Source organism: Onychomys torridus, chromosome 17, assembly GCF_903995425.1.
Source record: "Onychomys torridus chromosome 17, mOncTor1.1, whole genome shotgun sequence".
In the NCBI taxonomy this organism is placed as follows: domain Eukaryota; kingdom Metazoa; phylum Chordata; class Mammalia; order Rodentia; family Cricetidae; genus Onychomys; species Onychomys torridus.
In genome coordinates, this window is record NC_050459.1 from 13,220,286 (window position 1) to 13,237,966 (window position 17,681).

Consider the following 17,681-nt stretch of genomic DNA (forward strand, 5'->3'; position numbering starts at 1 on the left):
ATTGACTTTTCCTCAGAGCAGGGTCTTGCTACTGGAACAGTCAACACACACACACACACACACACACACACCTTTGTAGCAGATTCTCTTTCAAAACTCTGTAACAACTTGCCACTTATATAAATATTTAAATATTATCATTACGGGCGTTTTTGGTAACTATCCAATCACAGTAAACACATAGTTGGTTGTTTTTTGTTTTTGTTTTTGTTTTTGTTTTCATTTTTAAAAAATCAGCTAGAAGGGACTGGAGATATTGCTCAGTGGTTATTGATCTCACAGAAGACCAAGGTTCAGTTCCAAGTACCCACATGGTAGCTCAAAACCATCTGAAACTCCAATTCCAGAGGACCTGGCAGTCTCTTCTGGCACACATGTGGTACACACATATACACACAAGAAAAATAATCATACACATAAAATAAAATAAACAAACTTAAAAAAAGACCATCCCATTTATTGGAACTGACATGCCCCCTAGGTACAATATTTACAGGGATAAATCTATACAAACCTGAAAAAGCAAAGAGCCATCTGTGCTATGTGGCAGGGAGATGATCCCTGTAGCTGACTAGTTTATTGTATGACACCATCAAAGGCAAACCTCTACAAGGTGAGAAACCCTACAGATTCATTACTTCATCTAGTCTAGAATTTTGTACCTTGTACACAAAATCTCTTTTAAGATGTATTAAAGGTAATCACACACTTTAATGATATTGAAAAGAACAGTGTATGTGGTTGAAATAGATGGTACAGAGCTTAATGAGCATCCAGGTCAAACTACAAGGCAGTTTCCAAGAAGCATTCAGCGTGCATTCACAAACCAGTCACATCGCCTGTGCTGTCAGCCAGTGAAAAGAAACACCAAATCCATTGACTGAACTCACCATGCCGACAGAATAGCATGTTGAAACAGGAAAAGTACAGGAAAGAAATCAATTCAACCAAAACAAATGTCCCTAATCAAATAGGAAGCTTTGCTTTCAGCAAAGTGGTTTCGGGAATGTGAACACATGATTTGCACCATCAATCATAGAACCCGTCTATCAACCCAACATTCTCTCTGCAGACGGCCTCAAAAACCTGCTTCTTCAAAGGAAGATGAACAGCAGTCATTACATGCCAAGTAACTCAGGCTGCATTACACTCAGGTTGGAAAAGGAGCATGTTCCGGTGAGCGATGTATGCTTGCTACACATGTATGTCTGAAGATTTGTCTTTGTTGGGAGATTGTTCTTTTGTGTTTGCTTGTTTGATTGTAAGAAAGATTTGTTTGCTTTTCTGTGCATGCATTTTGTTGAAGTGTAATCAGCCAAATAGCACATGGATCACAAATGCCTTAGCTCTGTGACTCCTTAGAAAGGGAGCCAGTCTGCAGGTCCCCCAGAATGGCTGCCTCCCGGGCCCCTCTCTGCTCCCTCCTCTTCCTTCTTGCATTGCCAAAATATCTACATCTGTATCTGCCTTCCAAAGCCTCCGTAAGTGAAATAAGACTTTGTAAAATACTTTGCTTAGCAGACCTGAAGAAAAAGTACTCATGAGCTTCCTTGTTTTAATTTCTGCTTAGAATTCATCTTTGGATATATATATAGGGGGGAGGTGATTAATGCTGGCATTTTTACTTTTTTCCTAGTAAAATATCATATTAATAAAGCTGGTAGAAGTAACACAAAGAGCCACATGTATTTTTTTTTCTCATCTCCTCCAATGCTAATATTTTAGAGATCTATTAAGTACTGTCTCAGCCAGGATGGATGACCTACCTGTCTTGGGAAGCAAGTGTGTGTGTGTGTGTGTGTGTGTGTGTGTGTAACTCTCTACAACACATGTGTAGTCTTGGGAATCCAGGCTGTAATCAATACAAAGAAATTCCCCACAGTTCATCTTCAAAGACTCACCCTCATCACACCCCTCTTACCACTCATCACCAGCAACTATGAGTCTGTCTCTAGCTCTAAATTCACTCATTATGCTATCACATAAATGAGACTACAGTTTGTCTCTTTTGGGATTGACTTTGTCCACTTGGCTTAATTCCCCAGATCAATCATATGATTTGTATACCATCAGTTCCTCCCTTCCCATTGTTGAGTGGGACTCCATAATGTAGATACATCATGACCTGCTAAAATGCTCATCTGCTTGGCAGATGATCCACAAAGCTAGTATAATGGATATGCAGGTTTTTCCACAGTATAACTCTTCAAGTTACTGATATGAATTCCTAAGAATGCAATTTGTATTTTCTAATTTCTGTTTCTATAATTGAAATTACTGTTTATAAGATTCTAGACTGAGCATTCCATTTACATTCCCATCAGCAGTATCTGAGCATGAAGATTCTTGGTATCCCAGTGGAGATTTAGTGTGGCCAGTGTATATTTTAATTCCTCTGCCAGTTACATAATGATCTCTCAAGGGTTTTGCATTCCTGTGGCTGATCACCAATGGTGTGGCAAAGCCTTCTCTGTTTCCTATACATCCTGTTTAGGAAAGGCCTTCCGGTTCTGTGCCCCTTTCTAATGCACTTGCTGGTCTTCCTTTGTCTCTTTATTGCAAGATTAGAAACATCCGTTATCTCCCCAAACACGTTCACTGAGCAAAGGATTTACATTTGACCAAGAATCAGAAAATGCCCTTGAAGGGGAGAGTTTGCAGAATGAGAGGAAAACACCTCCCCTGTCCTGTTTGTCTTTGAAAAAATCTCATGTGCCTTCCATTTCTTATTGTGCTTCATGGGGTCTTCTTGTACATCACCATAGCTTCAGCTCTGCAGCTGTTCTCAACCAGTCAAGGCTGCTGTGTTTAGAGGGGTGAGGGCTCTAGCTGCTCCTTTTCCACTTGCTTAGTTTATTTTCATTTTCTTCCTGTTTTTATTCCGCAGGTGGTCTTTCCTAAGACCATGTGAATATGCAACAGGAAGATCATACCTAATCTTAAAGGCATTTCTTTGAATAGGAGCAGAGAGAAGAAAGAAAAGACAGTGCTGCTGTATCCTAAAGTTAATGTAAACATCCCAAACTCTGAGCATCCAGGGTTCCTGCAGTATCAGAAATGGTATCCACATCACTCTGCAGTAAATGGTGGCTCTGTTTTTCTGGACTGTGCTCATAGCAACTCTTTGCTGGCATCAAGCCCTTTTACCTCTGATATCACTACATGCTCATCTGCCTGTCTATGACAATGTATGGGCTACTGTATCTCCTCCATGGGAAGTTTGAGCTTCATATGGATATAATATGATATGAGATGTCTCATGGTTTGTGGTGGCATTGTGTTCCCTGAAATATTGTGCATGTTAATAAACTTATCTGGGGTCAGAGAACAGGATGGCCACAATATTAAATATTGTGCATGCTAATAAACTTATCTGGGGTCAGAGAACAGGACAACTACAATATTAAATATAGAGGTCAGGCAGTGGTAGCCCACGCCTTTAATCCCAGCACTTGGGAGGCAGAGCCAGGCAGATCTGTTAGTTCAAGGTCACATTGGAAATAGCCAGGCATGGTGACTCACACCTTTAATCCCAGAAAGTGAGCCTTTAATCGCAGGGAGTGATGGCAGAAACCAGAAAGATAAATAAGGCTTGAAGACCAGAAACTAGCAACATTTGGCTGGTTAAGCATTCAGACTTTTGAGCAGCACAGTTCAGCTGAGATTTGGATGAGGATTCAGAGACTTCCAGTCTGAGGAAACAGGTCCACCTGAGGAATTGGTTAGGTAAGGAAGCTATGGCTTGTTCTGCTTCTCTGATCTTCCATCGTTCACCCCAATAAACTGGCCTCAGGTTTGATCTTATTAATAAGTACTTTTAGGATTCCTGCTACAATGGTTCCTTGATTCTTTCAACACAGTGACCCCTCATTGCCATGCCTTGGAGGATCTTTGCCTTCTTTGCTATCTATTCAGGATTTGTTGATGTTCTCAGTGAGAGTTAACAGTGATGTTTCAGAGGTGAAGCAACTGCTCTAGCTTATACCCACCATGGTATGCTTTAAAACAAATGTCTGAGCTCTGAGCACACACAATCCTGGTCATTGTGCTCCCCATGGAATTGATGCGCCAACTTCTTAGAGACAATTGCTGTTGGGTGTCTTATGTTTTACTAGACCAGACAACTGGTGTTGGTCCATTCCACCAGTCTCTGAAATCCCTCAGCTTCCTCACTCATTTGACAAATCCAGAATGTGCATAGGTCTATTTCCATGTTTGCATTTGTTTGGGCATACATGCACATGCATATAAGTACATATGGAAGTCCAAGACTGAATGTCAGGAATCATCCTTCTCCCTCATTCTTTGTGGCAGTTTCTCAATCAAACCCATCACTTAATGGGGCTAGTCTCACTCGTCAACTTACTCTGGGGATCCTCTTCCTCTGTTGCTTTCCATGCCTAGAATGATAGGCAGGCCATGCACCCACCCATCATGTCTGTGGGTTCTGAGTGTCTGAACTTCAGTGTTCTCATTCAGACAGCAAGCCCTTTATTAGCTTATTGGTCTCAGCCCAGTAGTATCCCTTTACCGGGGCTGAGATCCTTGTCTCTTCTTCAGTTTTCTCTAATATTGCCTGTGATATCTGCTTTTCCCTCACGTTCTTTCTTATTCTTTATTCCCTGCTCTGAGCTGGCACTTTCTTCCTCAGGAAAATGAGGGAAACAATGGTAATGATGAAGGCTGGAATCTCCTGCCTCAAGTCTCCCCAGTTCCCACTGAAGCTTGCAGTTGAGGAAGGTATGGCCAGGGACGACTTCCTGACAGTGGTGACCCTCAGCCTCCCAGACACCGACCCCTTCCTTTGCTATGGCTTGTGTTGAACAGAGGCCATCCCTTAGCAGCCCACTGGGGTCTCTCCTCACTTAGCCCCTTCTCTGGTTACTTTCTTGCCAGGAATTTAATTTAAGTTGTTAAAAACATAATTATCATGTAGAAAATCCACACTCATTGCAAAGACACATGCTTCCAAAGTAACTAACTACTTCAGGCACACCCTGAGGAGCATATTTGAATTTCTTTTATTTGCCCACTGCACTTTATTTTAATCTAGTTTTACTCTTCTGAATTCATTCAAAACTGAATAGGCAAGCATACTGGCAGCTACTCACACGGCTCACTCAATCAAATGTCAAATCCCTTTCCTGTAGTCAGGCCCATTTTAGAATTTATTTTAAGCTTCCAAATTATTTGATTGGCATGCATGCGAAAGAGTTGTAATCATACTTTATCACAATTAATTATTTTTGTACTAATTAGTTGAATGTTAATTAACTTTATAAACCAGTTGAAAAATTCAAAAATATTTTATATAATGTTTCCAAGCTTGAAGTAGTTAAAAATAATTTAAAACAAAAGAAAACATTCTCTTTGAGATTTATAAACTTAATTTAGTTTGATAACACTAACAGAGAGAAGAGAGAGAGAGGGAGAGAAAGAGAGAGAGAGAGGGAGAGAGAGAGAGAGAGAGAGAGAGAGAGAGAGAGAGAGAGAGAGAGAGAGAGAAAACAAGAGAGCTGTTTGACACAGAGCAAGCCCACAGTCTCCTTGCAGCTGCTGGGGCATTTGAGATAGGATTTATTTGTTTATGTACCTATTTATTTTTACAATAATTCGAAACCAGAATTAAACCAGTTGTTAGCTTTATTAGAATACTTGAATGTGAACGAGATGTCACACTTTGGAAACATTTTCTTTTAAGCAATCACAGTTTTGAATAAACCAATGATGATTGATCCTGTGTCTTAAAGTTAAGAACAAAATCATCCTAATTAAACCTATCTGAGAGCTAAAACTGGGGTACACTATTGAAGCTGCCAGACTCTCTATGCTTCCCCGTGATTTCAACCCGAGGTCCTCTCTCACAATACTAGCGTACTGGTTTTTTTCTGCTGTGCTGGAGATGGAAGCCAGGGCCACTGGTATGCTAGCCAATGGCTCTACATAGAGCCACAAATCTGGCCCTAATATTTGTTTTTTCTTATATTAAAAAGATAGATATATAAGTACATGTATACACTTATTCATCAGCCTCCAGGTTTCAGCATATTGTAGTCAAACATGTAATGCCCAGGTCCCTAGAGCAGAGGCTAGCCTCCTTTGTGACTGGATGCATTTCATGGAATTTAACCTCCCTAGGCAATGTGATTCCTTTTCCTCTGGTCCCTCATCCCATCTAAGACTGAAGCCCCAGCATCCACCTTGGTATTAAAACAGGGGAGAAGAGAGAATGAGTAAGGATCAAACAGTTTCTGAGGACATCTTCCCTCTGTTCCTGCTGAAGAGTTCAGCATCTTACATTTGACAGAGAAGAGTGACTGAAAGTCAGACCTGACTCCTTCACTCACAGCCACCCCCAGGAAAGCCGGTTGAGATGGTACACCAACAGCTCCTTAGCTGTTCTTTGAGGTGCTAAGCAGCCACCCTCTCAATCAGCATACCACAAATTGGCCCACTTCTCTGCTGGACAACATTTATGTTTCTCCTAATTTTTGATAGTTATAGTCAGAGCAGCCAAGGTGTTCATGCAGGAGTTTATTCCTCCAAGGTGAGGTTACTGTCACGATTGATGCCTCTTTGCCTTTGCATGAACCTGCTCACTTCTTTTTGAAAATGGTTATACCAGTTCTCACCTGATTTGAACTCTCAAAAGCAACTAAGGATGTAGTTGCACTTATGTGACAGTCTCAAAAGGATAGTGCTGTGGTAATTTGAATATGGGTTGGGGTAAACCTGGGCCTGTGACAGGACAGGGACAGATGCAGGGACCCAGTAGAGTCCTGGGTGCAAAGGAACTGCTCCCTACCTTGACTCAGGTGGAGGTGACATAGGTCTGCACCTATGTTAATGTTACAGATGTAGGCACAGGACATTTCTGTTATACTCTATGCTAGTTTTAAGTTGCTCAAAGTGGGGGCAGGGGGAACCTTATCATGTCATATAACTGTCAAGACATGACATTGATGTCCTGTAGCAGCACCTGCTGTCTATCCTACCTGCTTTCCTCCAGAGAGTACCTGGAGGGGAAGCGGAACTAAACTTTAATACACTGATTGTAATTATAAATTAGGTCACTGAGAAGGAAGTGCTGACCCCGCACCTGAACCCCTTAGCAGTCTTTACAGTTCTTCATGCACGTGTGGTTTATGAACTCTTTGAGAGGCTAGCATGCACATATGATTTAAATAGTGAGATTTGAGGGAACATGTGCATGCATGGGGTCCATACAGTCTTAGGTGCAGATTCAACCCAGAGATGGAGCAAATTATCAACACATTAAGGGTCATCCTGGTACAAAAGGCTAGAGTCACATAGAAGTAGGAGACTATGTAGTTACCCAACAAATAAAGGGGGAAGAACTCTAAACTCTTTCCTTAGGGGAGTCTCTATCCCAATTCATACATATTCATGCAGATGATAGTGTCAGCACTGAGGAGAAATGAAGTGAGCTATGACTCAGTACACCTGTCATGAACATGGGATCCTGCCACTCAGAATGACTGGTTATGTGTGAGGTGTACCACTATGTGAGCTGGATGGGTGGGAAGGGATGAGACTCGAATGTGGAAATCAAGATGACTCTGAAAACTAACCAAGTGTGTAGGGTCTAGAGAATATGTCATATGTAATGCTATAATGAGGAATGACTCGCCCGTGCTCCAGTGTGTGTGTGTGTGTGTGTGTGTGTGTGTGTGTGTGTGTGTGTGTGTGTGTATAATAAAGTTAAAATCCTGGAAACAGTCCAGGAGGGAGATAGAAGGCATGTCTACAAAAAGGAGCAAAGTAAGCTGAGCTATGGTCCCAAACAAGCCAACAGTTGAGTATAGAGTGTTCTGTAGGCTCTCTCCAACACAAAGACACCTAGAGCCTATTTAGCTATCCCTGGCCTGGCAGCAAACAGTCCAGACCAGCTCATTCCTCCCATGACACAATATGCCCTACCTGACCTCCAGCCATGCTGGTACCAGTACATGTATAGATTATAGAGCCCTTAATAGAGGGCAACTAAGATCTCCTCCTTCACCATGGCTACAAAATCCCATTTCCCATTTTATCCATTTTATTTTTAAAAGTGTGTGTGTGTGTGTGTGTGTGTGTGTGTGTGTGTGTGTGTGTGTAAGGCCAATGGTCAATCACAGGTATTGTCTCTCAGGGGCAAATCACCTTGTTTTATAAGGCAGGGTTTCTCATTGGCCTGGATCTTGCAAGTTCAGCTAGACTGTCTAGGCAGCAAGCCCTAGTGATCAGCCTGTTTCCCACTCTCCAACATCAGGTCAAAATGGTATATCATCATACTTGACTTTTTATATGGATTTTGGGGCTCAAGCTCTGGTCCTCACTCTTTCAAGGCAAGCACTTCCATGACTGAGCCATGTCCCTAGCTCTCAAGGCTCCATTTGCACATGGAAGAACAATCAAGGCAGATGTTCCCACAGACAGCCTGGCCAGGGGATAATCTACCTGCAATGTGAGCTTGATGCCTCCTGCAGCAGAATCAGACAAAGCGAGCGTCAGGTGTGTGACACTATCAAGGAGATTGCAAAGACTGATAGTTCCACACCCCATTGGGTCATTACAGCAAGCTTTGAGAGACCATGTGGTCCATTCCCTAGTGCCATCAGTGAGCGCCTGCCCTCTAAGCAAAGCAGTAGCACAGTGATAATTAAAATTGTTCAAGGGACCAGCCACAGCAAGAGGACAAGCCCAGCACTGATGCAGAAGGCCCACCTTCTGAAATGAAGGACTCACCCAGTCCTTGGCACATCCTAACCAGATGGAAAAGATCTCCAGGATGCAATCCTCAAACAAGGACATGAGAAAATCACAATCTGAATGAGCAGACATGATCTATTGACTACCAAAGTGAATGGGCAGCAGGAAATCAAAGCACACACATTTGAGAAACGATGTATGGCCTTTACAAATTCTCTGCAAACATGTGGAACATGATAAGAGGAGGACATCGTAGCAAAGAAATGCAAGTTGCTTTCCAACAAAATCTGGAGGAAGAGTAGACCTAACACTAAGCAACAAATGAAAACAAAACTTGCTCACTGGGTATAATTTACAGGGAGGAGTCAACAGGAAGGTGAAAGGAGCTTGAGAACAGGGTGCATTGCACAGGGGTGGGACCGACAAAGTGGAGTCTGGAGCAAAGAAAAAGAAGTTGACAGAGTGTTACAACAAGTAACTTTTGACATGAAATTTATCAGATTTGGTAAGAAACATATACTATAAATCCCAGAACTGACGTAAACTCAATAATGGCAAATCCACTAGAAGACAAACATAATTTATTTTTGAAAACAAAAGAAAGGGGAAATTTTGAAGACAAGAAGGGACCTGTGATGTGGATGGCAACAGATTCCCATCTGGGACCTCAGAAGCCAGAAACTAAAATGCCAGTCACAAGTACGGTATTCCAGGCCACACTGTATAGCTTAGGGGATCCTTTAAAAAGAGTAAAATTCTCAGGCCAAAGTTCACCACAACAAACTAAGGGTTGGTAGCTCTTAAAATTTTTTTCTGGAAAATTCTTTAGGAAGAAGAAAATGGTAGCAGCAGGGAGCTGGAAGCTTCCAGGTTGAGAAGGAACTGGGCATGGAATGGAAAGATGGCCACATATAATATGGGCTCATCTCTTTATCATGAGTTCTGTGAATCATGTTTAATAATTAAACTACACCTTTAAGATCAGTTTGGTATTTATAACACTGGCTTGTTGATCTGGTAGATGGACAAAAAGACCTGGGAGTTTGTGAGTTTTCCTGAGTCCTTTGACATTTTACTGTTGACCCCAGCTGCAGAGGTGAATGACAGCTTCACTCACACCCATGCCTCAAACCTTTGTACCAGTGCTTGGTACTATTAAAGTCCAGGATCTAACTCAGTAAACAGCTTAGGTCCAGATAGGCTGCAAATGACATTTAAAATTACTGGATAAGGGATGAGCAGTTGGAGCCATTAGAGGGTGGAGGCCAGGTGAGCATGGACACAGTAGTAAAGGTAAGAACCCAGGCCTGCTGCAGCCACCAGAACAGGAAGAGGACAAATGGGCTCTTCCTAGAGCCTCTATGCATAGCCTAGCTCACAGCAGTGCTGGCCCAGGGAATTCCATTGTGACCCTCTAATTTCTAGAACTAAGAGAGTATGGATTTCTGCAACCTACCAAATTTGTAGAAACTTTCTAGGTATGAGCAGGAAATAAAATGTAGACTACCACAGGTCATGTGTTTAATACCTGTCACACCCATCATGGTATTACAAAGAACGAAATTCATGACACTAGCAACAGAAGATGGTAGATTTCAAAACAATAATGACAGACCCATCAATAACTTGTGTGCTGTGGCTACTGCTCTGTACGCTGTGAATGTGTACTCTGATTAGTTAATAAATAAAATGCTGATTGGCCAGTAGCCAGGCAGGAAGTATAGGCAGGATAAGCAAAGAAGAGAATTATGGGAACAGGAAGGCTGAGTCAGGAGATGCTGCCAGCTGCCACCACCAGGAGAAGCAAGATGTAAAGATAGCTGTAAGCCACAAGCCACGTGGCAAGGTATAGATTTATAGAAATGGGTTCAATTTAAGATTTAAGATCTAGCTAGCAAGAAGCCTGAGCCATTAGGCCATACAGTTTTAATTAATACAAGCCTCTGTGTGTTTATTTGGGTCTGAGCAGCTGTGGGCCTTGGTGGGACTAGAGAAAACTCTAGCTACACCTGTGCAGGTAGGTAAGGACAAAATCAAAAGTTAAGAAGGCACATTATATTGCACAGAAGGCAAATTATAATGTGGTATAGCCCCATATTAATTATTACTTCAACTTTACATGGTTAGAAGCTAGTGTGACGGTGCCTTATGAAGCCTAGGATTGCTGTGGGTTTGAAGCTGCATGGACAATTTAGGAGCACCTGGCTAGCCAAGGGCAGAAATCATATAGAACGTGTCCTGTGACTAAGATGGAATCAAACTAGAAGTCATTAACACAAATGTGATAGGAAAAATCTGCAAACATACAAAAATGGATTATCCATGATTTAAAGTAGAATTTGCAAATGGAAATGTAAACAAATAAACAAAACAACACAAGCAAAAAACCCACTAGAACTGAATAAATGCAAGACCCAACATAAAATAGGAAGGAAACAATTAAAGCAGAGCAGAGGAAATTTCCCCAGTAAACATAGTTGTTAGATACAAGGAAAAGGTTAGAAACAGCACTGAAGTCCCTGGGAGAAACAAGGGAAAGTGGGCCTTAGGGAGGCAGGCTCATGGGCATGATGGCGACAGATGTCACAGGATGGTGACAGAGAAACAAGAGGAGCAACTGAAATGGACATGCTTCTTATAAAAATGGGTTTTACTGCTCAATCCATATGAAACCTGGCAGGGATGGGGCAGGGTAAAACCAGCACCAGAAATGAAGAGATGGGGATGTCAACACATGCCAAGACTATTGCCAAAGCAATGAATGCAGACAAATGTGGGCATATAAACCCAACAGACTTATGAATATTGTAAGTCCCACAGGATCTACAAAGTATTAAAACTCTGTCAGAAGGCAGTGGCAGTCTGAGAAACCTTCTAACCCTTAAAGAATCTGACTCTAAGCCAGAATGTTCCCTCTCTAAAGCCCCCAGGCCCCGGTGGCTTTGCTAGACAACTGTGCCTTTTGTGCCAGAATCCTAACGCTGCTTATTCACTCTTCCTTCAAGCAGCAGCATGCATGCATTGCAGCTCATTTAGTAATGAAGTCAGGCTGAATCAGATGCAAGACAGAGGAAGATGAGTGAGGGGAAACTTCAACCAAATACTGAGTAAATGAATGCAGCATCACAGAGGAAGATTATACTGGACCATAGATCAGAACTTGCTGTCTGGACATGAACGGACCAACATGTACAATCTGATAATTGAATAGTTAAGGAAGGGAAAATGCACAGTCATTAGATGACACCAAAACACATGATGGAACTCCATGCACAGGGACTGGGGGATTCCACACAGGGAGCACACCAGTTCGCTCCAAGTTGTAAATTAGCCATGTCTACCTCAATTCCAAAAAGTTTTTTACAATATTCACAGCCACTCTCAAGCTTGTAAGGAAGAGAACAGTCCCAGGACAGCAAAACACTCTTGGAAAAGAGAACAACAGTAATAGCACTGAAATTAATATTTCTACTTGCTACGTATCTTGTGGTGGTTTGAAATGAGAAATGTTCCCTGGAGGCTAATGCCTGTGAACATTGTTTCCCAGTTGGTGCTTTTTGGGGAAGTTATGGAAGTTTTAGGGGACACAACCTTGATGAAGGAAGTACCCTACTGTGGGGCAGGCTCTGGAGTTTTATAGCTTCCTCCTGTTTCCTGTTTGTTATCTTTGCTTACTGTAGGCAGATGAAATGTTACCAGCCAGCTTCCTGCCCCTGATGGCATCCCATGTCTTCCCAGCCATGACGATTCTGTACATCTAGAAACCTGAGCTAAAATGAATCCTTTTCTTGCTTAAGACACTTTGGTCGTGATATTTTATCACAGCAACAGAAAAGTAAGTACTCTTTTGTGGTTCTGGTAGAGAGCTAGATACATAGATGGATGATAAAGAAGGAGAAGCCCCCAAAACAAACTCCTAAGATCATACACACCAGGTTTCTGACAAAGGCACCAAACAGAATGAACAAACGGAAGAAAGGTAGCCCTTTAATAAAGTGCAGAAAAATCAGACATGCTGAAGTTAAGGCAGAACTTGAACTCGTGTCTTCCATATCCCACAAAAATGAATTTAAATTAGAAAATACCCTAAAGATAAAAGCTATCTTCACTTAGGGAATCACATTTCATGCATCCCCAAGCTCCAGGGCTAGGAAGTCCATAGACTTTACCCCTAAAGAGTAGGACTTCATGTCCATCCCTTTACCATCTCAATACAAAGCCTTTACTTTAAGACAATTCATGAGAAAAAACATAAGCTAAAAAGATGGGTGAGAGATATGGCCATATGAAGCATTTGTTCTACAGAGGACTAACACCATGAACATGCAAGGAACTCTCAAGTAAAACGTAAAATCCAATTAGAAGATACGAAAAGGCATGGTGAGTACCCTGCAAGAAGGGAAGCTCAGATATTGAAGAAGCAGAGGAAATGATCAGCATGAACCGAGAACAATGCAATTTAAACACCACAGAGACAGAACCACATGCCCACTAAGAGGGACAAACGGTGATGATTCCAAACGCAGATGGAAGTGTAGAAACCGGGCTTTGCACATGCCAGTAAGAAGGTGGCCTGACAGTGCCACTCTGGGAAACTGCCTGCAGTGTCTCAGAACACTGAGCCAGCAAGTAGTGCATGGGCCAGAAATCACATTTATGGGTGTGTATGTGTGTGTGTTTTGAAGGAATAAAAGTTTATGTGTACACACCATTCTTTACAGAAGCATTCATCACATCCTTTATAGCAGTCATCAAAACAGGAAATACCCCATGTATTCGTTAGTGAGTCAATACTAAAGAAGTTGTGGGATGTCCATATTAGAAGCGCACAAAACCAGGAAGAAGGAATCCCATAAACCATCATACACTACAGCATGGTAAAATGACCATGACCCTGCAATGACAGCATTTTTAGAGAGAGTGCAAGACAGTAGCTGTCAGGGGTTAGGGGTATGATTTTCAAAGGAAGAACAAAGAGACAGTTCTGTAAAATGTCTGCCATACAAGCATGAGAAGCTGAGTTTGGACCAACAGCAACCACATAAAAGCTGCCAGGAGTGGTGGTTCACACCTGTAAGATAGTGGAAATGGAGAGAGAGGCAGGTGGATCCGTGGAGCTTACTGGCCAGCCAAGCTCTGAGCTCAGTGAGGGATCCTGTCTCAAAGACTAAGGTGGAGAGCAATAAATGAAGATATGCAACATCAACCTGGCCTCCATGGATACACACACACACACACACACACACACACACACACACACACACACACATACACACACACACACACACACACAGACTAACAGACTAAGCAATAACTGGCAAAAATAGCATAAGCTTTAGGGGGCTGGAATAGCCCAACAGTCTTTACACACTTGACAAGTACAGCCAACTATACTTAGATGTGTGTAATAACTGAAACCAAACCATGTGAATGTTTAGGTATGTAGATTTCTTGATACCTATTGCATTTAAGACAAAAACAAATCAATAAATGTACACACAAGGAAATATGTTTCCTATTCTATAAGACACAATTGAAAGCTGTCTTACTGCTGGTGGGGTTGATATTTATAGAGATAGTCACTTATAATTACTGAAGTAAGGGAAGTACTCCTTTAACTCAGGACCACAGTTACTTTTCTTTCTTTTTCCTGCCAAGTCATGTCCCAACTTTTTATGCTTGAAAAATTATTTTTCTTAAAGACAAAAGGCAGAGAAATAAAAGCTAATGATGGACCAACTTTGAGTACAGAGCAGCCCTCTTATAACAGATCAGAGTGTCCTGGAAGAACTCCAGGGAACTGGGAGCTAGTATTTTGAATATCATGGATGTGAGTTTTAGATCACATGAGCTGCAGGCCACATTCATTCAGTGCTAATTGACTTGATTTCTTAGCATGATTTATAAATATGAAAAGTGAATTTTTTTTGGACAACATTTAAATTGACATTTTCCTGTCTTTACTCCTAACAGAACTTGCCCATGTCCTCCATCATGAAGGGATCATATAAGATACCTGACTGGCACACCTGGGCTATGAGAATCATTTTCTTTCTTATCTTCTCACTCTCCCTCCTTTTCTCTTTCCCCCATTTTCTCTCCCCCTTTTTTAGGAGTGCCGGGGATTGGCCCCAAGGCCTTATGCCTTCTGGGCTTGAGCCATACTCCTGGTGCCTGGTTTTCTTTGAATATAAAGAGAATGAATCCTTTCATCTCAGGCCAGCAGGGAGATGCCAATCATAGCCACAGCAAGGCAGGGGCTGTAACTAGAAGGAGGTTGAAGACAGGGTGAAGCTTCCCTGGGGATCAACTCATTTCCTTATTATCTAATCCAAATGTCTAGCTGTATGGAGGCTGCAACTTGCACACAGATTCCTTCATGCCCACAGAGGGGTGGGCATTTAAAAAGCCATATCCTGTCTCGCAATCCTCAGGACATCCAAGTTAACGCAATCTCCTGTTACTGCCAGCTAGAGCGAGGAGCAAGGCCAGGTAAAGCAATATCTCCCCTTGCCAGTTTGCAATTTAATTTTGAGAAAATTGTCAATATATATTCTCAGAAAGAGCTCAGCAGAGATCTGTTAAGTTAGTTATTTCATTTTCTTTTGAGTTTGCCATGCTATACAAATACTCTGAGAAAATCCATCCTTCTTTGGGGAAGACTGGGGTGACAGATGAATCCCTGAACCCTTAGGGATTTTGCATTGTGTTATAAAGTTTGAGAAAATAAAATCTATGAACAGAAATCAGAGCTCTAAAAACTACATTTAGGATGTGCCCTCTCCTTATTATGTAATTTTTCCTTCCTAGATATCTTCCAAGTTCTGAGTAGAACCCACCTGTCACCCAAGAGGAAGACCAATGAGATAATGGGCCCAATGCACTCAGTACCAGCCCAGCATACATGGAGCCAAGTCTAGTGTAGTTGGAAATCTGCATCAGGAGCTTTTGTGAGTCTGTAGACTGCCTACTATTTAAAGGGTCTTAGTGCATCTGTCATTTGTTGGGGATTTAGCTCAGTGGTAGAGCATTTGCCTAGCAAGTGCAAGTCCCTGGGTTCGGTTATCAGCTCTGGAAAAAAACAAAAAACAAAACAAAGCAAAACATTTGTCCTAATAGATTATAAAGCCCATGCTGAGAATAATGCATAGCACATACTTACTCAAGTTGGGTTGTTGGTGTTTAATCTGGATTTACCTGAAGCCAGGGGAGGCCCCAGCATCTCCCTTCTCTGTAACTCAGGACCAGATACTAAGGAAGTATCTCCATGGCACTTCTTCCTCTGCTTCAGCTGATTAAATGTGCTTTGCTCCTTGTTACTTTATGTTTCCCAGAGGGCACCTCAGTTTGATTCAGTTGGCCATTTAGATTTTCATTTATAGATCTGAGCTATTATGAAGAAGTCCTAATAACACTTATGTCATTGTAACATACAGTTTACCATAGCTTTCTTAACAACAAAAAGCCTTTAAAAAATGAGAGTGTGAACCTAGATCCTTAATAGCAACCCATGGGATGTTCTAAGGCATTCCCTTATTGCATTTATATTTTAACTTTTGCATTTATTTAAAAACCATTCTCATCTATTTGAGTGGTGTCCTTTTAAAAATCAGATGTTATGGTAACAATTAAACCATTTCACATGTGGTTTACATTTATTATCTAAGTTTATTGTATATATTTTATAGCCATGAAAACAGAGGGACACAGAGGTAAAATGACTTCCCTCAGGGTCACAGTGGCAGGAAGTCGCACTGAATCAGAAACTTCATCTTGGATTCCTAGCCCATGTATACCCACTATCTGTTTGTAGATAATGTTATGCAACACAGGATGCTAGCTAGAATCATTCCAACAATACAAGTGCCCAGTGTTACCCTAGAGAACTCTGTGCTTTTAAAGGCAAAAAAGTAAAAATTGGAATTTTTGGTCTAGCCACTTGGCAAATATTATTATTAATATGTAGTCATAACTCATATTCATCACCTGCAGTTAGTTCTTCCTAATTCCCTAATACTTAGCCTTTCTTGTTCTTTTTTCTACATCTTATATTACACCCACATGTATACTTGTTTACACAGTTACATATTACTGGCTAGATCTAATCTATTATGGGGATATGTGTTTTTTTTTTTAAACTGAGAGTATGTGACCTTGCTTAATATACATTCTATGACTGTCAATTTTCCTACAAATTTTGTGATTAGCTTTTTCTATAAAGTTGAATAATACTCTAATATATATCATACAATATTATATATGTAAAATTTTTATTATCCATTTATCTGGTGATGGACAATTAAATTGATTCCGATCCTGTGATATTGTCAATAAAGCTAATTGTTTTTCTGGTTCTAGCTGTCATGAACTTTTCATTTTTGGTGGTAGATAAGTGTATAAAATGTATTTGGTGTCAAAAGTATAAAATACCATATGGAGTGCCACAGCTTCCACTTTGAATGGCTGCTCAAACAGTATAAATATTTCCTAAATTGTATAGTCTACGGGTCTGATTAATTTTAGTATGTGAATATTTTGTTTGCAATGGTTTTTATAATAATGATTAAAATAATAAATGTATAATTATTTACAAACATGTGGGTGCATGTATGTGTGTGTAGGTGTTGAGTGTTAGGGGTTTGGGCAAATAAATACTTCATGTTCCACTTTGGTGAAAATGTAAATTTTCTAGAAAAGCTGGACAAAGAATAACATCCTAAAGGTTGACACTCTGCCCCTTAAAGTTCTTTGCTAGACAATTTTCTTAAAGGCAAGTGAATTGACTACACATTGAGTGAAGAGTTTCGCACTGTCTGACTGCTACAAAAGCTAAAGACAAGGGTGTAGGTGGGAAAAGGAGCCCCACACAGTGGCCGTTTAAGATCAGTGGCATCTGCATGACCGAAGTGGAGACCTAGAGTACAGAATTTTTTTGGAATTACCTCTTCAGCATCCAGTCATCTGGGAGC

At 41.1% G+C, this 17,681-nt stretch overlaps 1 protein-coding gene and 1 long non-coding RNA gene across 2 annotated transcripts in view; one reads left to right on the forward strand and one right to left on the reverse strand.

The window, feature by feature from the left end:
* The window catches only part of Csmd1 (CUB and Sushi multiple domains 1), a 600,818-nt gene that overhangs the window by 373,128 nt on the left and 210,009 nt on the right, over nt 1-17,681 (reverse strand). The window lies entirely within an intron of this gene.
* Nucleotides 938-15,760, forward strand: LOC118597672. Its single transcript, XR_004946880.1, has 3 exons — nt 938-1,176; nt 12,393-12,547; nt 15,523-15,760. It is a non-coding gene; the product is annotated as an uncharacterized LOC118597672 (long non-coding RNA).